The sequence below is a fragment of the Lepidochelys kempii genome, chromosome 8 (genome assembly GCF_965140265.1).
Source record: "Lepidochelys kempii isolate rLepKem1 chromosome 8, rLepKem1.hap2, whole genome shotgun sequence".
Lineage (NCBI taxonomy): Eukaryota > Metazoa > Chordata > Testudines > Cheloniidae > Lepidochelys > Lepidochelys kempii.
In genome coordinates this window covers 93,926,155-93,951,538 of record NC_133263.1, presented here as the reverse complement: position 1 = coordinate 93,951,538, position 25,384 = coordinate 93,926,155, and the positions used below count along the sequence as shown (strand labels likewise).

The 25,384-nt window shown below is 39.4% G+C and overlaps 1 protein-coding gene across 28 annotated transcripts in view; it reads right to left on the bottom strand.

Moving 5' to 3' along the window:
- Positions 1 to 25,384, bottom strand: part of DAB1 (DAB adaptor protein 1) — a 758,910-nt gene that overhangs the window by 158,252 nt on the left and 575,274 nt on the right. The gene's annotated exons all lie outside the window — the stretch shown is intronic.

Sequence of the window (25,384 nt, the reverse complement as noted above, 5' to 3'; positions counted from 1 at the left end):
CTGCTTTGAAAAATTCAGCATGTGTTTGGAGATAATGAGCGTAGTAACAGAAGTGACAAAAGTTGGCCTGCAGATGTTATATGGCAGTTTGTAAAAGACGTTATTATAATTATTTTAAGTCGTCAGCTGGAAACTTACTGTACTGTATACTCTGAAGACACCAAAGAATGCATAATCTTGACCTCTGTAGATGTAAGTGTATTTGATGGTCAATAAATTCACATGACAAGTTTAAAACTATATCTCTGGATTTCTCCACACATTTCTGAAAGCAACATGCCAACTAATCTGCCTTCAGTGTCTTTATCTCTTCAGGATAATTCACTAGCACAGTACCCCTGCTACTTAGCAGCTCAGAAGACTTAAAAGGAAATTCGGCTACAGTATGCCTTATATATTTTAAAAAGGATTTTAACAATGGGTAAAAATCCCACTTATAGTTCCATCCATCCATCCACTGACACCTCATTTTCTCAAGAATTCTTTACAAATTGCTTACCCGGCAAGAAGAGATCTAGGAGCACCATGACAGCATATATGTGGAGGAAGAAATTAGCCCAGCCAGGACCTGAACTCTGAATAACCAAGGCCTCTCTGAAGACTCTCTAGGCCTCAGAGACACATGGGGCAGAAGCCTTCTCAGGCCAGCCTACATGAGCCACCCCACCAAAGGAGGATGGCCAGGAGCAGCAGAGCAGCAGCCAAGTAGTTTTACAAAGCCAATAGCCTGGTGAGGTCATCTGCACTTTTATTTTCCAAAAGGAGGTGTTGCCCACCATGGGAGGGGAACAGGAAGGGTGAAGGGTTTGGGCCACCACCTTCATTCTACCCTTCATGTACCCCACCATCCTTCTGTCATTTGGTCCTCTCGTGACCATACATTCCCTTCCCCAATGTTTATTCTTTCCCTTGCTCCCCCGCTCCTTCCTTACACCTTCATCACCCCTCTGCCCCTAGGTAAAGTACAAATAAAAATATTTAACTAGCAAGACCTGTGCCAATCCCTGCCTCCATCATTTACTTTTATGCTGTATCGCTTTCTCATGTGCTTTTGTATCTTTTAAGCACTGGTCATTCAAAGACTTATGCATGTCTTATGCTGGAATAGTGATATAGATAGGGATATCACAAAAATTAAATATTCATCTCTCCTCTACAGTATCAACAAAAGATGGAGCTGTGATTTGTTTCAACACAGATGGGTTTTATCATTAGCAAACATTTTTTTTAAATCAAGATTAAATCAATGTTGATTTCACCCCCTCCCCACGGGAGTTTTGCCTGAGTAAAGAGTGCAAGAATCAGTACCTAAAATTTGATCTTACAAAGTTTAAACTGGTTTCAAATTTGCTCCAGTATAAAAATTCCTTTATATAATTGGATTGTAGCAAGAGAAGAGCCATCAAGTCTGACTACTTGTTAACAGTGATATTTTTTATAGTCTAGCTTGCATCTGATTATCAGAGAACAGGAAATCACAGATTCTGGTTTCAGAGTAACAGCCGTGTTAGTCTGTATTCGCAAAAAGAAAAGGAGTACTTGTGGCACCTTAGAGACTAACCAATTTATTTGAGCATAAGCTTTCGCGAGCTACAGCTCACTTCATTTATTTGAGCATAAGCTTTCGCGAGCTACAGCTCACTTCATCGGATGAAGTGAGCTGTAGCTCGCGAAAGCTTATGCTCAAATAAATTGGTTAGTCTCTAAGGTGCCACAAGTACTCCTTTTCTTTTTACAGATTCTGGTGTGTCTTGGTGTGTTTGTAGAAATGTCTACCAAATCTTCTGTGTATCTTTTGACTGATGTCATGGCCGTGATTAATTTTTTCCCACCCTCAAATCAAAATCTCTTAAAAGAAGTTATTTTCTTTCAAATTGGAACACAGAGTAAAGATTTTTTTAAATATATATCTTTAATCATATTTAATCACTTTAGGGATATCAAGTCTCAACCAATTGGTTTTTTCAGCAGATGCAAACTCTCCTCTATGATTTCAATATCTTTAGCATGTTAATAGTTTATGTATAAAAATAATGAGGAATTACTTATTTCAGTAACTAATGTACATAATTTTCTAGGTTTTTAAATACATAGTTATTGGCTTATCTTAATTTGCTGAAGTGACTATGCTCTTGAAAACAGTTGTGAGATTATTTAAAGTGAATGAATAATGAAATCACCTGACTTTTTAAAGGTTTGTAAATTCAAAGCAATTTCATTGTTCTCCAGAGAACTACCTGGAATCCTCCTCTCTGCTGGGTGGAATAAGCCCATTTTATCACTAAACCTAAAAATTCATGAGTCTGCGTCAAAAGTGAAATGCACATTGGCATTACAGTGGAACTATCCTGGTTAGTAGTACATTCCAGCATTTGTTAGAAGGTCCTCTTGAAGAGCAAAATCCTGCCTGCCTGACACAAGCAAGTATTCTCAATGAAGTTAGCGGGTATGCCCACATTAGTCAGGTGAGCAGGATTTGGCCTGAAAAGAACATGGATAAATATTAACCTCCTGAGGGCATCATCAAAGCATGCACGTATACCTCACCCACAAAGTATAGTCATTTCTAACATTTTAACTATTTGGATTTCTAATAATGCCTTAAGTCCTCCTTCCTAAGACCTCACAAGTTCATCCATCCTTCTCCACTCCCGCCCTACAGTTAAATTATTTGTCCATACCTTAATCAACTCCTGCCTTGATTATGGTGACCTCCTCTCTGTCCTTGACATCTACAACTTCCCCTCTTATTAGTTCAAAATATGCTGCCATAATAATCTTTCTTGCATGCTTCTGTGGCTACGTCCCTCTGATTCTTCCTTGCACCACCTCCCTCTCACTCTGGATATGAAATGTTGTTCCTGTTTTCAATGCCCTACATCAGTGGTTCTCAACCAGCAGTACACACCCCCCTCATGGTACGAAGAGGTCTTCCAGCGGGTACATGAACTCATCTAGATATTTGCCTAGTTTTACAACAGGCTACATAAAAAGTACTAGCGAAGTCAGTACAAACTAAAATTTCATACAATGACTTGTTTATACTGCTCTGTATACTACACATGGAAATGTAAGTACAATTTATATTCCACTTTATTTATTTATAATTATATGGTAAAAATGAGAATGTAAGCAATTTTTCAGTAAGAGCATGCTCTGACACTTTTGTATTTTGAGGTCTGATTTTGTAAGCAAGAAGTTTTTAAGTGAGGTGAAACTTGGGGATACACAAGACAAATCAGACTCCTGAAAGGGGTGCAGTAGTCTGGAAAGGTTGAGAGCCAGTGCCCTACATCACACATCTCCCACCTATATCTCCAGCCTGCTCTCCATTTTGCACCCCCTTCAATCCACTTCCACTCAACCAGCAATGTCACCTTTGACACCCATATAGTCTCTCACACAAACATCTCCATGTCTCTTCCACATCTCCTAGGGCTTGAACTTTCCCAATTCCTGTTTACCAAGCTACCATCTTCATTTCATTCCAATGTTTTCTTTAAAAAAAAAAGCACAACTAGACTTGTTTTCCTAAGTATTATTCATGAACACAGTAGTGTTCTGAAGATCAGTTCATTAATGTTTGTACAGCACCAAGATATTATGATGAGAGCATCCTAGAAAAGCCCAGGAGAAAAATCAATAATTTTGCATTCAGTGCAGGGTTTGGATGTGTGCAGTAAATAATGCATGAGGCCACACAATGAATGATGAAGATAAAAAGAAACACTGAATAACTACCCATTCAGTTAGCACTGTCTATCCTGTTTGCTGAATTACGTAGGGGTCCTGTGGAAAAAAAGTATGTGATCATGTAATTATGCAATCATAATGCAATCACACAAGGGTGCTCATTTAAGGTTGCACAGACCACTTTAATTCTGGCTTTTCCTGACCTTGGAATGCTTGACTTTGCAACCTTAACATTCTTTTAATGTATTAATTTTTGGATGTAGTACTGTATATGCTCTAGTTAAAGATATTACAAAGAGAAGGAAAGTAAGTGAGACGGAGACTCTGCATGTAGTTTTCAGTTTTGATCTTCAATGCTTCTTTAGAATTTCATATTTTTGACATTTTTAATGTATTCTAGACTCTCTTTCTCAACATCCAATTCTCCTTAAAGGAGTTGATAGCCCATCACATCTTGAAGAGACATTTCAAAACCACTGAATTTATTAAAAAATGGCATTCCTGAAACATCCATAAACACTCCTACAAAATATCAATTTAGCAGATATTGCATATAAATGCATTATAAACATATAACTACATGAATATTAAAATTAAACCCCAATAAAACCAAAACTTATAGTGTGCCAGACTGTTTCTCTGAAATATTCAGTTTACATGTGATTTTGTACATTTCACTTCACCCTACAACTTATGTGAATATCTGAGGCTGGCAGCACAAAGCAAAAGTGGAGTATTAATTCTGTTGCATCAGTAAAATATTACAGATGTTTTTGCCTGCACTTTAATATTTTCAGAATTACATCTATAATATGGTGATGGCTGAGTATTATCTCCCTATTTACTTTGATGCAATTTGACAGTTAAAAATGAAATTAATAACTAACCTCAAAAGACTTATTCTGTTTAATTACTTTTCAGTCCCTGAATCATTCTTTTCACTATATAATCTCTCCTCAAACTAAACTGAAAGAATCTGAGGTGTAATTAGAGAACACACATTAGCTGCTCAACATTTGCTGATTGTTAAACTGCTGCTACACACGGAAAACAAGCTGACTCCAGAGAGAGCTTTCCTTCCATTTGCAGGGGAGACTACTATGAAATATTAATGTTTGTAAACTCAGGGCCAGATCCTTGGGGGCATTTAGACAGCCTTGCACTGCTCCCCTGCAGCAAAGCAGCCCTAAAACCTGTGTAACTGGTGCCAGAAGGATCCAGGCTTCTTGACTATTTGTGCTTACCGCAGACAGTTTAGGGGCACAAGCTGCTCCAATAAACCATAATGGACCTTTAAGGAGTCAGCAGAACTTAGAGTATCTAGGCTGGCCTCGGTTGTATCAGACAATTAGCCTGGGGCAGACTGGTCCAGGATCAGGAAGCACAAAAGTGGCCTGAAGTCAGTCCCCTTTACATCATCTTCCCTACACTTCTTGAATGCAGTTCAGGGTCTGGATGACCATTTTCAATACACACATCAAAATATCTGATACTGATTAGGCATGATTTTCAGAAGATTAGGAGCATGTGCAAAACATGCACGCTAATTCATTCCTAAACTTCTGAAAGTTTAAAGTAAGAAACCCAGATGTCTTAAAAAGGACATCTTAGGTATTCAAAGCCCAACACTACAAGGCATAAGCACCTCCTCTGAAGCGCTGTGCACCTTCAACTCCCAGTGACCTCAAAGAGACTTCATGGGATAAGGATCCCAGGTTTGTAATCTCTTCTGAAGTGGAAAAATTCCCATATTTGACCAGTCTGTCTCCTGCTCTTTAGTCTGGTTTTTTTTGGTCCTGAACCCTATTTTACTTTACCTTCGTATTTAATCTCCACTGTGAAACTGTGGAAATCTTGTCAAGTGCTTGTTGAAAATCAAACTACAACCACTGTATTTCCTTTATCTATTAAGGCAGTAATAGCTTCAAAGAACTCCAGCAGCTTAGTTAAGCATCACCTCCCCTGCTGGAATCTGTTGCTCGCTAGCCTTAAAGAATGGTCATACCAGTGTTTCACATTTTCTGAAGCTCTGATGGTGTGTCTTTGTAGTTAAATGCCAAACTAGTCGTTTTTAAAATCATCGGTTTTGCACAGCATTTCTTATTTTCAGAGCCTGCCTTCGTTTCCTTATTGAAGGCAGATGCTGAGGGATGCTCCACCTCAGACAACTTCCTCCGAGAGTACAGCTAGAGGAGAGCGGGCTCAATCCTGACTGATGCCGACAGGAACGGGAACAAGTCCACCATGAACAGATGTCTAATAAGATAGAGCAAATGGTCTTTGCATAAGAAACTCGGATATTATTTAGCACTCTGCTCTGTCTTCGTTCTTAAGGATGCCCAACTGATTCTTTTATTTATTGTAAATATATTTTATATACCCCATTATTTTATTATGTTATTCTACCAGTTACTGAACGTCTAAAAACCTTGGTCTCCAATCAATACCTGGGCTTGAAATATCATTCTTGTACATCTCCATGGAGACAGAAGTAAATGCACTGTTGTCGTGGTAATGTGTTAGAACTGTGTTTATCAGTATGTAGGTCATACTCATAACCTGCAAGGAGGTCACCAAAGCTATTTATATAAAAGGTTAATGTGCTGACTGTCTCCATATCCACAAAAACTACAGTAAAACCTCTTAGCCCTATGTCAATACCCTTTCGAAATAGCACTTGCCTGCATATAATCTCACAATATAATTTCACTGCAGCATCTACGAAGAGCCAAAGGTGTTTAATGCGTCCTCTTGTGCTTCCCCATCCCACTAGTCTGGGATAACAACTTTTGCCTTTTGTGAAAGAGAAGAGCCCTGTAGAACAGGGATCTGCATCCAGGGAGAGGAGACAAGCTGCAACACAGAACAGATGGTAAACTATGGCCTATATACTCCCGCCTGCCTGCAGTGCAGAGGGGAGAAAAGACTGCATGGTGGCCTAGGGAGAGAACAAACGCCTGAGCTGGATGCTCCCAGATCAGGGACAGAAGGTACACTGGACCATATAGTGACTTAGCAGTCATCTAACTTGGCAGGAATCAAGAATACAAAGAAAAATAAAATTTGTTTTGATTTGAGCCAGAGAACTCTGCTCTGCAGACATGCCACAGTTTCAATCTAGTCTTTTTTTAGACCAATCTTCAAAAGGTGGTGACAATTCAGATACAAAGAAAAGGGATTCTAAAACTAAACTCCATTCTGATGTCCTTATTTGCAGTAAGTAGCACCTTACTTGGCAACAGTCCCACTGAAGTCACTGGGACTATTCACAGATTTACAGATTTTTAAGGCCATAAGGGACCAATATGATCATATAGTCTCAACTCTTGCATAACACAGGCCACAGAATCTCACCAAGTAGTTCCCACATGTGTGACCTACATTGCTAGTTCCTAGATACATGACCTTGCATTTAGGTGTACTAAAATGCATGTTGCTCAAGTGCAATCTTACCATACACTGCAGGTCACGCTGTATACTGTCCTGTCCTTTTCATTATTTTACCACTACGCCGATTTTTGTGTCTTCTGAAAACTTTACCAGCAATAAATTTATGTTTTCTTCTAAATCACAGATAACGATATTGACTAGTATTTGGTGAAGAACAGATCCCCATAGAACCCATCAGAAATGCCCCCATTGGATGATGAGTTATCATTTGCAATTAGTTTTTGAGATCTTTCAGCTAGCAAGCTACTCTATGTGGAATATGTCATTATCCAAGATGAATGATGCTTATTAGTATCTGGCCCTTCCAGGATAGAGATTTTTAGTGAACAACTGGTGATAGACAGCAGAACTATTTTGCGTCTAGGGAAAATACAATTGCTAGTTTTTTTTATGTCAGATAAGCTGCAACATCTTCACTGAACTGGAAAATAAGTATGGGTCTTACCACAGTGATCTATGTTTTAAGCTTGGAACCTTGATTTAAAAAAATGGCTGCATTTTAAAATGATCTAACAGGCTTGGAGACAGCTGACCACTCATTACCAAGTTTTTAAGACCTTGTATACTAGCAAACTAGATCTATCTTATATCTCTAGGTGCAAATCAACCCTCCCATGGAAATATTCATTAGGATGGGAATAGGAGGAGAAAAATTACTCAAAGGCTCTCATCACAAAACGTTTCCTAGATTGATCGGGGGGGGCTGGCCAATCACCACCACCCCACTGCCGCCCTACACAGAACAGGCCCTCAGAACCTGCAACTCTCCCAAGAGTTCACTGGGGGCACAGGCCATCCACACAGAGGAGACTCTGCCTCATAATGGGCTCCTGTGCAGCTCCAACAGTGCTTCCTCCACCTGCCGCTGCTCAGTGACCCTTTCAAAGAGGCCTATCTGAAAAGACTACTGCAGCAGGGTTGCAATATTTGTTTTGGCATATTTCCTTTGGATATGCCTAGGGGAGGATCTACGTCATCGTTTCCAAATCCCATTCCACGTAAGGACTCCAGAACCCGCATAGATCCTTCTGGGGAGGTACAGGGAATGTTGGGAAGACTGCTGCAGAGTGGTCTGACCCTCCCTTGCACATGAAAACAAGAAAACCTCTACAGCGTCCCCTCTGCACTGGGATGGCTCCCAAGTTTCTTAAGGAGTTTTCTCTCAGATCTTAGTCCTTGTCTACACTACAGACTGATGTCGGTATAATGATGTCACTCAGGCACAGTAACCCAACTCCCAGCGTATTCAGCTCTATGTTGACAGGAGGTCTTCTCCTGTCAACATAACTACCATCTCTCGTGGAGGCGGAGTACCTAGGCGGATGCGAGAAGCTCTCCCACTTGCATAGGTAGTGTCTTCACTAAGCATTACAACACTGCAGCACTGCAAGTGTAGATAAGCCCTGCGTCTCATATTGTTTATACCTATGGAAATCTTCTTTATTTTGCATATTTACCATATCTGCCTGGGGTTATTTGGTACTTTAAAAGGTACATAACCAACTGCATGAAAAATCAGGCATGATTTAAAAGATGTGTAAAGTGACTTCGCCAACTTGGAATTTCTACTTTTTTTTAAAAAAAGGAGTTAAAAGCAGTTTCAGGTCCTGCACCTACCCCTGAATTCTCTCCCAATTGTTCTGGTTTTACCATCACATTTTCTTGTTTTTAGTTTGTGTGTTTGTTTTAATTTTCACTCTGTTGTCATGTGAAAGACCTACACAAAAAAAGGAAACAAATGAAGTCGGAAACAGTGAAACTAAACACACAGTGCTGTCAAACGGGCAAAGCCAGCAAACCGAAAAAAACATAGGAACATATTTTTTTAAGGTCTTTACACTAAACTTAGCTATTACCTGTAACAATAGTAGGTTAAAAAAAATCAAAACCATGTGATTTGCCCCCCAATATATATGGTCACTTGTAATTCCAATACGTGTAGTGTGTTTAAGGTTTCAGCCATTCTGCCTTCAGATAACTCAAATATATAACATAGGACCAAACTGGTACATCTCGTGTTACATTTACTGAGTGTGGCCCATAATGGAAACATTGATGATTTACCCAAAGCACATAATCTACAAGAATCATAACCACATCTTTTCTTTATTCCTAAGGAATAAAATGAATGTCAGTTCCTGACACATATATCGTTGTGAGACTGAGCCTGTTATCTAGTCAGGTTCACTCTATAGCTCTTTGAACTCCTAGGATAGGAACAAGTCATATGAAATGGATGAAGGGCTTACAAATTCAGTTACAGCATATATCAAAAGGGCAACGTGTACGTTGACTAGTCCTCATGAATAAGTTACTGTTGTATTCAAAAAGTCTACAGCTTTAAAGGTTAAGATTGTTGTGATTTTTTTTTAACTACTGTGAATGTATTAAGGTATTTAACTAGATGCCTACTTAGGTCTCTGGCTTCTTGGCTATGAGAACTGAAACCAATACGCTTTTCTAGTCATACTTTGCTCTGCATTTGTTTCACCAGAAGTTGATCAATGGATTGACTAATAAACTGTTACTGACACAGTGTGAGCTGTTAGTTACAGCACATGACTGGGAATTGGCAGCCTTAGGTTATGTACCCAGCTCTGCCACTGCTTTGCTCCGTGATCTTGGATAAGTCAGTAAGGGATCAATTCTGTCTTCAGATACACAGCCACAACTATCTTTGCAGTCAATTTAAGCCTCACCCATGTACGGTGAAATACATGGAAGCTTGTTAATTTCCATAAATAATAACCAAATAAAATTTGCAGCTAGCTGACCTTTGCATTGACAATTTTCAAGTTATTTCCTATAAGCAGCCCAGGAATGTACAGCACACTATTGCAGACATGAATATAACAATACCTCTTTATTTCAGGTAAAACTGGAAAGGCTTTCAATACCATCAATGTATTTGGGGACAGAATAGGGCCCTAAACCTGTCTATGCCTCAGCTTTCCCATCTGCAAAGTGGAAACAATTATGCTTCCAATGGGTGTATCGATACTATACTCAGAGCAGGTACCACTGTGAAAGATTCTACCATTCCTAGCAGAATTCCCCATATATGGCTGGAAACAGCACAATCTTTCAAAACAATAGAAATGTTAACGTGCACCCAATGCAACTAGCTTAGCAGGAATATCATTCATTAATATTTTTATTAAGCAAAATTGAAAACTTTGGATGAAAGATGGCATAAAAGTGCTATTAGCAACATGTTTGTCCCCGTGGAATATTTCTTTCTCAGCCACATAAGGATCTAGTCACTAATCCAACCCTTTAGAGGCATTTTAGCTACTAATCTGGATGAATACAGTAATTCTTGCTCAGTTATATTCATTACACGACAGTCTAGTATTTTGGGGGTGGATTTTCTCCTTCTAGAATCCTCTGAACAGAATTTCCCTGATACGCACTGAAGTCTTGATACCAAGCCTGTTGGGAGTCTTTCTACTGATTTCAAATGGCACTGGAACAAGCACAACATTTGCCCAAAAATTTAATTCGCTGGCCTGTCTGATAGCCCTGCCCACACATACCACCCTTTTTTGTGAGATGCTCCAAGCAGGGCTCAACCATGTTTTCTGACCTCATCTATATGTACAGTAAAACCATTTGCAGCACTCGGTCAGCTGGACCCACTGCTGACATTCACTGTCAGCAATAGGTGCATTTCCTAGGGTAGATCCCATCTTATAATGCAGTATTACATTCCTGCATTTTCATCCCCATCTGAATGGGCTATGAGGTCAAATCCTCATTTGGGACATACATTGCAGTAGGCTCCTAATTATTAGTTTCAGGTGCAAGGTTTTGTCTATTTTTACAATACAGAGAAATGATAACATAAGAAAGACTTTTAAGGAAGTTAATCCCACACTGCTCAGACTCTCAACTCCTTTGGCCAAACAACAAAGAAAGGGATCCCTCCCCATCTTTCATAGAGGTGTGTCTCAATTCAGTGCAATTGTAAATGTAGTTTTAAGCAGGATGTCACTCCCTCAACTAAAATTCTTTAATCAGCACAACGGTGTAACCCATTTTGTCTAGACATGATATTTAAAACAGGACCCACACACGCTGAATTTGCAACAGTAATTATTTGATAGCCATTTCTGGTGAATTATATCTATACAATGCCAAGATTAATGATTTTCCCATTCTATTTCCACTTGAGAATGAATTCAGAACGTCTACCAACACTCAAAAGATCTCCAGATAATGCTGTCAGTAACTATTTCACACAAGAGGTTTGTTATAGCAAATCATCTAACCTCAATTAGTATATCATTTAATTTTGTTGTACTTGATCCATAAATTATTGAAAAACTCATGTTCTTACTGTGGGTAAACATAAATAAGTCTATTCCCCATAAACAAAATAAGCTCTTGACAGTGATCCTCTTTGATTTCTCATTAAATAAAATCTACATTTGTTTTTCCAGATACCAGCATGCATCACAGCCATCTACTAACAAAACAGAAAAATAAATCAAAATAAATCACATTACGAAAACTTGGACTATCTCACTACACTGATGGCACTTCAACTGATTTGTTATCAGATCATAATGTGAACAAATTCACCTGTTTTTCATTGTTTACAACACCCATCATTTGTAATGTCTGAAAACTAGACTCAACTTAACATAGGTTATTACTATGCTATTCATGGCACTGTATTACTGTTGACTCTGGACGTTTCGTATTTTAAAAAACGAAAATAAATTTGATAAAATACAGTTACTGACTGATAAAAATATTCAAATCATAAAAAAGAAATATTACTTTAAACTGCAGTTCTAATCTGGATATGAATCTGTAAAAACCGTACCATGGAGTTGCATGTGAATTGCGTCTTGATGACTTCTACCTCAAAAAGGCTCTACTTGCAGTTTTCCTAACTGCCAGCAGCACAATCTTAACTGGTCATCTGAAAGTCAAGCTCTTTTTTCCCCCCAGCTTGTGCATTACCAGCAATGGTGATTCTGGAAGTGGAAGTTAATTAACAATTATATTGAAGAATCACAAGGCAGAATAGAACTCAGCTCACATTCCCCAAAGGAAGTCTGTGAAAAATTATCAGGAAAAAAACATAGTAAGAATCTATTCTTCATTACAATCAGCAGATGTGACTCTGGTTACACCCAGGGAGCAGATCTATTGAGTCAAAAGGTGTCATTTTACAGTCACTTTTTGATAACAGCATTTGAAGCCAGAATACGCAACTGGAAATTCTAAAAGATTACTATGATACATTATATTTCCAGAGAACCTTTCATTAAAGTGCATGGGCTAGTGAAACTATGAAGTGTCAAGCCTGACTCTAAATGAAAAGATCCAGCACAGTGTAACAGCTTACCGGTCCCACGAACAAGTGTAAACATGTCCGGCCATTATACGACCGCCTATCTCCTTCTGCACAAAATTTAGGACCTTCACAAGGCATCACCACCTGTCAGCTCCTGAAAGGATGTGTTGGTTCTGAAAGTGGGAATTCATTACAGAGTAACAACTGTAGGCAGAAAAATGTCCATAGGTGGAAAAGTAATACTGGTGGGACAAAGAATTTGAGCCAGTGGACAAAAACAAAGTAGAATGGATCAGGTATTTAAGAAAGAAAAAGATCAGGGAAAAGAAAAAGTAAGTAAGGTGTCTTCTCCCTATCCTCTCTTTTTCCCTATGTTCCCTCCAAAAAGAGAATGGTGGGCCTGCTAAGGACTCAGTTCTTTATCGGGGTTGTGATTTATGTTTAGTCCTGCCTGAATACAAATAGTCCTTCATTTGGAGAAATGAATCTAGGGGTATATTCATGTTTGGACACAAATAAAATCCAGACTAGATGGAAAGGCAATTTTTTGCCAAAACAAACCCAAAAAATAGGCTATTTTTATGATCCAAAATAATCAATGCAAAGCCTGGGCCTCATGGGTCTGATAAACGCCCATCTCACTAGAGGCTACCTGAAACAGACTTAAGTACTGCAACGTCTCATGCAGCCGCACAAGTATACAGCTGTAGGTAGGAGGAAGGGCAGTGTAGATACAAGTCTAATAGGTTATACTGGTAGTAAAATAACCGTGCCTAATAGGGTACAGAATGTGAGTGAGGCCAAACAGCAAAAATTAAGATGTTTGTACACTAATGCAAGGAGCCTAGGTAACAAAATGGAGGAACTAGAGTTACTGGTGCAGGAAGTGAAACCAGATATTATAGGTATAACAGAGACCTGGTGGAATAGTAGTCATGACTGGGCTACAGGTATTGAAGGGTATGTGCTGTTTAGGAAAGACCGAAATAAAGGTAAAGGTGGTGGAGTAGCACTGTATATCAATGATGAGATAGAATGTAAAGAAATAAGAAGCGATGAAATGGATATGACTGAGTCTGTCTGGGCAATAATTAAATTGGGGAAGAAAACTATTAGAGCCTCCCCTAGGATAGTGCTTGGGGTGTGCTATAGACCACCGGGATCTAATTTGGATATGGATAGAGCCCTTTTTAATGTTTTTAATAAAGTAAATACTAATGGAAACTGTGTGATCATGGGAGACTTTAACTTCCCAGATATAGACTGGAGGATGAGTGCTAGTAATAATAATAGGGCTCAGATTTTCCTAGATGCGATAGCTGATGGATTCCTTCAACAAGTAGTTGCTGAACCGACTAGAGGGGATGCCATTTTAGATCTGGTCTTGGCGAGTAATGAGGATCTCATAGAGGAAATGGTTGTAGGGGATAATCTTGGCTCAAGTGATCATGAGCTAATTCAGTTCAAACTGAATGGAAGGATTAACAAAAATAAATCTGCAACTAGGGTTTTTGATTTCAAAAGGGCTGACCTTCAAAAATTAAGGAAATTAGTTAGGGAAGTGGATTGGACTGAAGAATTTATGGGTTTAAAGGTAGAGGAGGCCTGGGATTATTTTAAATTAAAGCTGCAGAAGCTATCGGAAGCCTGCATCCCAAGAAAGGGGAAAAAATTCATAGGCAGGAGTTGTAGACCAAGCTGGATGAGCAAGCATCTTAGAGAGGTAATTAAGAAAAAGCAGAAAGCATATAGGGAGTGGAAGAAGGGAGGGATCAGTAAGGAAAGCTACCTTATTGAGGTCAGAATATGTAGGGATAAAGTGAGACAGGCTAAAAGTCAAGTAGAGTTGGACCTTGCAAAGGGAATTAAAACCAATAGTAAAAGGTTCTATAGTCATATAAATAGGAAAAAAACAAAGAAAGAAGAAGTGGGACCGCTAAAAACTGAGGATGGAGTGGAGGTCAAGGATAATCTAGGCATGGCCCAATATCTAAACAAATACTTTGCCTCAGTCTTTAATAAGACTAAAGAGGATCTTAGGGATAATGGTAGCATGATAAATGGGAATGAGGATATGGAGGTAGACATCACCATATCTGAGGTAGAAGCGAAACTCAAACAGCTTAATGGGGCTAAATCGGGGGGCCCAGATAATCTTCATCCAAGAATATTAAAAGAATTGGCACAAGAAATTGCAAGCCCATTAGCAAGAATTTTTAATGAATCTGTAAATTCAGGGGTTGTACCATATGATTGGAGAATTGCTAACATAGTTCCTATTTTTAAGAAAGGGAAAAAAAGTGATCCAAGTAATTATAGGCCTGTTAGTTTGACATCTGTAGTATGCAAGGTCTTGGAAAAAATTTTGAAGGAGAAGGTAGTTAAGGACATTGAAGTCAATGGTAAATGGGACAAAATACAACATGGTTTTACAAAAGGTAGATCGTGCCAAACCAACCTGATTTCCTTCTTTGAGAGAGTAACAGATTTTTTAGATAAAGGAAATGCAGTGGATCTAATTTATTTAGATTTTAGTAAGGCGTTTGATACTGTGCCACATGGGGAATTATTAGTTAAATTGGATAAGATGGGCATCAATAGGAAAATTGAAAGGTGGATAGGGAATTGGTTAAAGGGGAGACTACAACGGGTCCTACTGAAAGGTGAACTGTCAAGTTGGAGGGAGGTTACCAGTGGAGTTCCTCAAGGATCAGTTTTGGGACCAATCTTATTTAATCTTTTTATTACTGACCTGGGCACAAAAAGTGGGAGTGTGCTAATAAAGTTTGCAGATGATACAAAGCTGGGAGGTATTGCTAATTTAGAGAAGGACAGGGATACCCTACAGGAGGATCTGGATGACCTTGTAAACTGGAGTAATAGGAATAGGATGAAATTTAATAGTGAGAAGTGTAAGGTCATGCATTTAGGGATTAATAACAAGAATTTTAGTTATAAGCTAGGGACGCATCAACTAGAAGTAACGGAGGAGGAAAAGGACCTTGGAGTATTGGTTGATCATAGGTTGACTATGAGCTGCCAATGTGATATGGCTGTGAAAAAAGCTAATGTCGTCTTGGGATGCATCAGGAGAGGTATTTCCAGTAGGGATAAGGAGGTTTTAGTACCGTTATATAAGGCACTGGTGAGACCTCACCTGGAATACTGTGTGCAGTTCTGGTCTCCCATGTTTAAGAAGGATGAATTCAAACTGGAACAGGTACAGAGAAGGGCTACTAGGATGATCCGAGGAATGGAAAACTTGTCTTATGAAAGGAGACTCAGGGAGCTTGGCTTGTTTAGCCTAACTAAAAGAAGGTTGAGGGGAGATATGATTGCTCTCTATAAATATATCAGAGGGATAAATACCAGAGAGGGAGAGGAATTATTTAAACTCAATACCAATGTGGACACAAGAACAAATGGATATAAACTGGCCACTAGGAAATTTAGATTAGAAATTAGACGAAGGTTTCTAACCATCAGAGGAGTGAAGTTTTGGAATAGCCTTCCGAGGGAAGTAGTGGGGGCAAAAGATCTATCTTGCTTTAAGATTAAACTCGATAAGTTTATGGAGGAGATGGTATGATGGGATAACATGGTTTTGGTAATTAAATATTCATGGTAAATAGGCCCAATGGCCTGTGATGGGTTTTTAGATGGGGTAAGATCCAAGTTACCCGGGAAAGAATTTTCTGTAGTATCTGGCTGATGAATCTTGCCCATATGCTCAGGGTTTAGCTGATCGCCATATTTGGGGTCGGGAAGGAATTTTCCTCCAGGGCAGATTGGAAGGCCCTGGAGGTTTTTCGCCTTCCTCTGTAGCATGGGGCACGGGTCACTTGCTGGAGGATTCTCTGCTCCTTGAGGTCTTCAAACTACAATTTGAGGACTTCAATAGCACAGATATAGGTGTGAGGTCTTTTTTAGGAGTGGTGGGTGAAATTCTGTGGCCTGCATTGTGCAGGAGGTCAGACTAGATGATCATAATGGTCCCTTCTGACCTAAATATCTATGAATCTAAGTAAGCTTCAACTTGAGCATGACCTAGGTTAGAGTTTTCAAAAGCATTCAAGTGACTGAGGAGCCTATCTCTCATTAAGACTAAGCCCTGGTCTACACTACAGAGATAGATCTCAATGTAAGGCGGCTTACGTCGATCCAATTCTAAGTGTCTACACTAAATGTAACTTGCCCACTACCCCGACTTAATAATCCACCACCATGAGAGGGTAGCGCTTGTTGATGTAGTTAGATCGATGCAGTGTCAGTGTAGACATTGCATTGCTTACATCGACTGTTGCTGCCTTCAGAAGCCATCCCACAATGCCCCACACTGACAGTTAAATCGGTGCAAGCGTTCCTGGTGATGATGTGCACCTCCAACACAAGTAGTGTGGACATGCAAAAGCGACGTACTTACTGTGGTGGCTGAATACCGACGTAACTTAGGTCAACTTCATTTTGTAGGGTAGACTTGTCTTTAGGCTCCTAAATGCTTAAGTCACTTTTGAAAAAGAGAGTTAAGAACTGCGATGATGGTCAGCAGTTTAACTAGCAAAAATCATCTAAAAAATGTCAAATACAAAAATGAGTGTGGGAACTGTCAAATTAAGTTTCTTAATTAAAATTGATATGGGCCCAGACTGGTGGATTCAGAATCTGCATCCAAATTTGGTAGTTTGGTTCACCTCCATTAAACTTTTCATTTACATGTCACTGTGTAAGTTAAATTCCACAAGGAGATTTTCCATGTACAGCATTAACACAGATCCTTAACCAAGGCAAACCAGTTCCCAAAAGGGATTATTAAGTCATTTGTAATTCCAAGAGACTGAAGTAAATATTTTATATTTGATTCATGGTCCATAAATATTTACACAGTGGGATTTCTCCATGTACTACAAGACCACAAGTGGTTCACATTTTTATCAAGGATGACTAATAAAAACGTACAATTCCCTACCCCTAGGCTACTAACACCCGGGGCTTATTCACTACTCAGCGAACTAAGGCAATCAAATGATGCAACGAGAAGAACAGTCAGCTTCTAAGTAGCGCAGTCTGAATCATTAATAAATGGGCCTACTCTTGCTATAAAATGTCCAATTTGTGGGGAAGTGACCTACAAGACTGTTTTAATTAGCTATGTGAAATCTCTTCAGGATGCCTTTTAAAATTCCAGCAAGGTCTCTCTAGGTAGTTGCAGCACGGAAGTAATTTACCATACGAGTGGATCACAACCAACAAAGGTATTGAGATTAGGGTTGGTGGTGGGGGATGGCAGAAGTATAATCCTTTCTAATGACATATGGTGCACTGTCAGCTCATGTGACAGAGTGAGATCAAGCGGGGAGGATTGCTGAGGTCAAATTGAAACGAAGGTCCCTGGTTGCTTAGACTCATGACAAGATATGTAGTAAAGAGCAACAGAACAATTACATTGACAAACGCTACACTCATCAGAGTTTGCATACCCCCATCCTAAAGGAAGGCAGTTAAAATCCCTGATGTACACTTGTGGCTGGGAATATGTACAGGTAGCATTTCTACAGCCCATCAAACCCCGGAGGTTTATAATATCAATAGATAAATATTATCACTATTGATTGAAAAAAAGGCAAAATTAGTACTTCACATTTTTAATGGTCTAATTTTCTGAATTCATCAAGGTGATAATGTTGATGTAGGAAATTCAACCACCATTCACGTTACTGTACAGTTTTGCAGCTGTGGTGTATAGCATGTGTTATCCTAAATAAGCAGAACTTTCACATCAGCCTCTGGGAGGATTTTATATATCATATCTTAATAATAATCGCTCAGCGTCGGACAGACATCGTTTTACAAATCAGCTCTAGCAATAATGGAAAGAGAGCAAAAAGATGTGAGAATGACTGAAAAGTTTATAGCAAGAGAAACATTGTCACAATGATGCTTAATGAGGATATTTCAATATACCTTTCCTGTAAGGGAATGAGTTTGCATGACTATAGTACCACACAAAACAACAGCTGTTCCAGATACATAAACAGGGTCTCATAAATTCTGTGACTTTGCAGGAACAGTATTTGTCATTTGGCTCAGCTGTCATAGAACTCCTCCTTCCCACCATGGGAATCCTGTTTCTTGTCGCTATCTACGACACCTGCCTATATCTTTCTCCACCAAAGCCCTGCAGATTGCAACCTCCCACTCCCCATCTCCCAGCAAGGTAAAACAATGATCAATATAGAAGCTGAATTTATTAAGAAGACTTTATGTAACTGTAACAATCAAGGTCCAAACACCCCACGGGGAAAACAAAGGGTCAGAACCACAACTCAATCAACTGATTGTATATATTATTGCACTATAAAAGTGAATCAAGTAAGATATCATACAAAAACTGGTGACACACTGGTCATGAATATCACTGTGTTATGGATGCAAGGATTGTGTTCTGGAAATACGTTTCAGAGTAACAGCCGTGTTAGTCTGTATTTGCAAAAAGAAAAGGAGTACTTGTGGCACCTTAGAGACTAACCAATTTATTTGAGCATAAGCTTTTGTGAGCTACAGCTCACTTCATCGGATACATACTGTGGAAAGTGTAGAGGATCTTTTTATACACACAAAGCATGAAAAAATACCTCACCCCACTCTCCTGCTGGTAACAGCTTATCTAAAGTGATCACTTTCCTTACAATGTGTATGATAATCAAGTTGGGCCATTTCCAGCACAAATCCAGGTTTTCTCTCCCCCCCACCCACAAACCCACTCTCCTGTTGGTAATAGCTTATCTAAAGTGACCACTCTCCTATTACCTATTAGCTATTACCAACAGGAGAGTGGGTTTGTGTGTGGGGGGAGGGGGGAAGGAGGGGGAAAGAAAACCTGGATTTGTGCTGGAAATGGCCCAACTTGATTATCATACACATTGTAAGGAGAGTGATCAATTTAGATAAGCTATTACCAGCAGGAGAGTGGGGTGGGGGGAGGTATTTTTTCATGCTTTGTGTGTATAAAAAGATCCTCTACACTTTCCACAGTATGCATCTGATGAAGTGAGCTGTAGCTCACGAAAGCTTATGCTCAAATAAATTGGTTAGTCTCTAAGGTGCCACAAGTACTCCTTTTCTTTTTAGAAATATGTTAACATATTTTTCGGAGGTAGTGAATAAACAAGCCTGCCTTAGATAAAGGAATGTGGATTCACCTATCTGCCTGGCTTGATTACAGGCGGAGGACAATGAAAGTACATTTACATCTAAGGTAAACAATCAAGGTAACAAGTGATAGAGGGAACATCCTGGTGAGCACACCAGGGGGCCACACCAGAGTCTGAACCCCCAAGAGATCTTTCTGGTTCTTGAGACAAAAACAATGGACTTGGGGAAATATAAGAGGAGCAAAAAGACATTCTAGTTACCCATCACTTAGGGAATGAAGGGGACGGCACTCTTGATTCTGTAAACATTGGATCCTCCAACTGGAAGAGCTGGAGAGGCTGTTAGCTTGATGTAAGTGAGAAAACACAGATCACATCTTGCTAAAGTTAAGTCTTGGACACTAGAAAGCATGTTTTATTTTGTTTTGTTTGTGACCATTTTTGGTGTCTTTTTCTCTTAGTTTCATTTAAATCTATGTTCTTTATCAATAATCTTATACTTTGTTTTATGATACGCCATCTCAGTGCTGTTAAATTGAAGTAAAGACTGAGTCCTTAGCTAAGCTATCAGGCTGATGTGTGTACTATGTCTCTTTGGAGGCTGCAAACTTAATAATTTCCGGGCATATCCAGTGAGGGGGACTGGATAGCTCTGGGGAACTCAGGAACTAGAATTCACTGATTGTTACCTGCAAGGCAAGGTCAAGACTAGCAGAGTCTTGAGGATTTTGCTGGTGAGGTGACCAGACTGGTGTAGCAGGGAGCAGACATGAGATTTAAGCTCCAACGAAGTTATTTCTTGCTGAGGCAGAAAGGTAAGACTGTGGCTTACAGTTCTGGCTAATACTCTGAGGAGAGTGTCCCAGTAGCAAAATTTAGACATATTTGACCCACTGCCTACCCCTCAGAAGTCAATGGAAGCCTTGACATGGACTTCAGTGACCTTTGCAGCAGGACCATTGAAATGGTCTCTATGTACAGAGTGCAGCTGAGGATGTATACTGGATCTTTTCTTCCTAACGATCTCCCTTTTTCTACTCACCAGCCAGAGCCACAGAATATAAATTTGACCTGACAGTGTCTATATCGCTTTAATAATCAGAAGCAGACAAATAAAACCTAAAAGGTCCTGTAGAGATACAAAGCGACATTTTGTTTTATATCTAAGGCAGATTATTCAAATGAAAACAAGTGGAGCTATATTTGAAGGCATTAAAGAAAGGTTAAGAGATCTCAAGAGTGAACAGCACTCAGAAACCTTTTCCAACCATTAACTAATCTCAAGACTTCTTTGCAGCAATATCCCTAATATGATCCGCAGTTGCAGGTTCAGCACAATAACAAGTGTCACATATTTCACCACACAACTCTATCAGTCACCTGACTAAACTAACATCAAATCCCGTTTATATTCAAAGCTAAAATATCCATAAAAATTAAAGGATTTTTTGTTTGTAAAGGAACAAATGAAAGTGGTGTCAGCACGGCTGGCTGTCTAGCCTGTTTTGATTGTCAACTCTTCACCTATGGACCATTTGTCACTATGGGTGCATACAGTACTAGAAAGAAGAGGGTTTGGCTTCCTGCCACTACTATAATGCGGCTAATGCATAATATTAAGAGCAACAACAATCAGTGAATTCAAAGTTATGGCAGAAACCAGGGCAACTGCTCAAATCCGAGGGGCACTATGCAAGAGCAACACAAAAGGCTTAACTTAGGCCCACAGGGTACCACTTCTCTGCTTTTGCTCAAATGTGGACCCACAACTCAGCCCGCCCAATATATTCATATAGTCAACATGGCCAATCCTACAGATCTCAGTTGCAGTGATATAAACAGAGGGCACCAGGCAGTTCCTGAGCTAGGCTGGTCCTATATTATTTAAAATCTTTAAATACTCTTATTAATAAATTCTTTTTATAGTGCCTTAAGTGCATATATGGAATAGGCTGTCAGTGCCTTGCAGAATGTGGGCATCATGAACTCCTGCAAATGAGTAAGCCCATGATAAACTGTACTGCAAGCCCAAGACAATAAATTGTACTTGCATTTTATGTGCCTCTTTACATGTCACTACCACCCTTTGTCCAGGATCACCTTGTATGAGGCAAGTATCGGGAGTAGCCGTGTTAGTCTGTATCCATAAAAACAACAAGGAGTCCGCTGGCACCTTAAAGACTAAATTTGTTAGCGATTCCTCACATTTTCATTTTGTGTCTTTCAAAGTTTTCCATAGACAAGTTTAATTTTAAATGACATTCTCATTTTGTTTTTTGATGAAACTGCATTTTTCAGCAGGAAAATTGTTTAGTAGAAAAATTTCACCTAGTTCTATACATCAAAATAACATTGTAGAATCTCTTGTATTGGCATAATCAGACTACTGTTAATACCAGCTATTTTGAGTAACTTTTTTGTCCAGTATGTAAATCACATTAAAAACTAAGCTGTCAATTTATTATCGCCAATCAAGTCATTACCAGTATCAATCACAGACAGAGTATTTAAATCCATACCCAGTTTTATTTATCTTTTTCCCCACTGGGAATCACAAAAAAACCTAGTTCTGAAACATCCACAATTCTAAGAAATTCAAAAAGTACTAAGGAGGCACTCTGATTTAGGTGGTCAGCATGTACCTCATCTGATTAAAATATATATAATATACATAAAACTGCTATTCAAATTCTAATTTTAGTATTCATGTTATTCAATCAATTTGCAGAAAACAGCTATGCAACACCCAAAATGGGTTGGCAATATCAACTTAATAACCATGTTTTCATTTTTTTCACCTAGTTAATGACAATATTTTGCACTGCTGTAGCACTTTCCACCTGAAGATCTCCATGTGTCTTACAAACATTCATGAATTATGCTTCACAATACTCCTTTGAAATCCAGAAATATTATCACTTTTATAGAGATTGAGAAACTGAGCCAAAGATGGTTTCAGTGGTCTAGCTAAAAACGCAGGGATAACCTATGGTACAGCTGGGAAGACAATTTAGCCTAACCTATGCTTATTCTCTTTCAGTCAGTATAGATCTAAAAATACGCAATACGCAACACACCTATGGAAAGTCTGTCCTGTAAAGCTCTGGAGTTTACAGGTACATACTTGCTTAACACAATATTGTAGGTTGTCTTGTATGCATTAGAATATCAGATTATATTGTGAAAGACGCATATCTCTGCTTTTAAATGGAAGCAGCTGTCAAAACAATAAACACAGACTCACTGAAGTCTTTATAAAGCAAAGACTTATTTCTTCAGAATAGTCATTTCCATTGGATAACTGAACTCAGTGTCTACAAACATAACTTCAGGTTGTGCACTTGCTACTCCCCCTCTGATGTCAGTTAATGAACCTGAAAAACACAGATTTTTCCAAATGTCCATCATATCACACTGTTCTAGGTTAGGGCTCATTTGCTGAGATATACATGATGTGACATGAACCAATGAAAAGTAATGAACAAATCAAGTTTCTTCTCACTTTCCCGACCTAGGATTTGAACAGCTAATACATTACCTGAATTTTATACATAGCCTGTCCAAAAAACCTATTCTACTGTGACCCCAGCAGCTTGCTGGCTGTTATTCAAAGCAGTCAGACTTATACATTCAATACAGAAAATGATTAATTCTGGAGATGTTTTACTGCTGTGCACTGATCACTTTTCAGCCACTTCGCCATGACGGATAAAGGGTAACTCCTGCTAGAGCTGGTCACAGAATATACAACATATTTCATGAATATTCTCATCAGTAATGGCAGTGCGTCCTGTTCACTTACATTTGTGGGGATAAGACTTACAAAGTATTCAACCCCTGAAGATTTGTGAAGATGTTTGTGAATCTAGAAAGTTACATGAATGTTGGCACAAATTACTCATCAAAAAACTCAATCCCTAAGAGAATTATTTGTTATTTCCAAAAGTTTCATCAACTGATTTATGGAGCAGAAGCAACACCATGTGACTTAAATTACCAATCACAAACCACAAATAGAGCAATCACAGTATGTAAACAACCCATATGCCAAAATTTGTGTTTGCCTGAACCATATTCGGTGAATATTAAACAAAGAGATTAGGAGATGTGGAATTCATTGCCAAGAGAAAATAAATATTGTTAGTAATGAATAATTTGACCAGCTCTACTTTCAGCTGTACATCTTGGCAAGGGAGGGGACCTCTTTACATCGACATCATAGGTTTGCCAGCAGTGGGTTGTGCACAGTTGTCCAGCAGCCGGCACACAAGGAGAGGCCCCAGAGGTGGGACTGGAGAGCCAGCCAGCTCCCACAGTGTCTGTTACTGCCATGCCCCCACCCCTCCCTACACGTGTCCCAGACTCTGGGCCAGTGGCAACAGGCAGCAGCACAGGAAGCAAGATCCAGGCAGCAGCAGCATGGAGGAAGCAGCTGGAGCCAGTGAGTAGAGTCAGCGGGGTGCTGCCTGATAGGGATTGCGGTGTGGCCGGGGAGAAAGAGGAGCTGGCTAGGGCTAGTCGAGGGAGCAGTAAGCTGGCAGAGTGAGAGCAAAGAAGCTGAGGGAGCCAAGCAGAGGGCTTGGAGACAGGGCTGGGGAGAGGGGCCCACATGGGATATGACTCTCTAAAGGGAGGCATAGCAAAAAAAAAAAGTTTGGGAACCTGTGATCTACATAATGCCTTCTCAGCTACCACAAAGCTCCAATATTATCTTTCCAAAGCTAAACCATGATGTTTAATGTTTGTCTGTTAAATTAATAATCTCCTTTTATGCATTTAAACCAATAGCTCAAGAGTTCTCATAACAAAGTGTCCAATTTATCTTCTCTCTTCCAAAGCATATAATTCAAGGTGCCTAGTGGACTTCCAAATCTAGCTGGGATTTTGAGGGTCAGGTCCCAGTAGTAGGAAGTCTACCCCAAAAGAAGGTTTAGTGGAGCAAGGCACCCAGAAAAAATCACTACATAAGCAAAAGTACAGATGAATCACCAAAAAGTCATCCGATGAAGTGAGCTGTAGCTCACAAAAGCTTATGCTCAGATAAATTAGTTAGTCTCTAAGGTGCCACAAGTCCTCCTGTTCTTTTTGCAAAAAGTCAGAGAATCTCTCTGTTTGAAGAGCATACAACACACAGTTCCAATGCCCTCCAGTGGGCTAACCTCCAGCAACTGAAACACAGAAATAGCAGGATCTGTACTTTATCCTGGGCTATCCCATAAGAAGTTTTTGAAGCCGGGGTGCTGGTCTTGTAAAATTTGAGTTTCAAATTGGGTCTCAAGTATAAAGAAAGTGAAACTGAGGCTAATTTTTACCCTTGTAGAACATAAAAGAAGGCAAGCAGCACCATGCTAGTCATCACTGCTTCAAGATCATCTTCTTTTTATTATTCACATTGATAAGTACTCACTCAAGTAATCCCACTTCAGTAGTGCTATACAGAGGAGTAAGTATGCACCATTGTGAATAAAGGCTCCGCAACCTGACCCTGAATTTTAACTGTAGGATAGAATGTAAAATTATTATGTGTATTATTTCTTTGTTGTTTGTTTTCTCCTTCCGCTCAGTAATATTGCTTTTACCACAATGCATGCAAAGTCTGGAGGAACATATCCTGTATGTGGTTAATAACGCAGCCAACACAACCCCCTTCACCATAAGCACCGTGGTCTCTCTTAAGAATCCTGTTGTGTTTTATGCAGATCCTTGCATAATATTCAAACTATGAGGATGAGCAGGGCATTTAACCTCTTTTGTTCGGTTCAAGATGACACAAACAAAACAG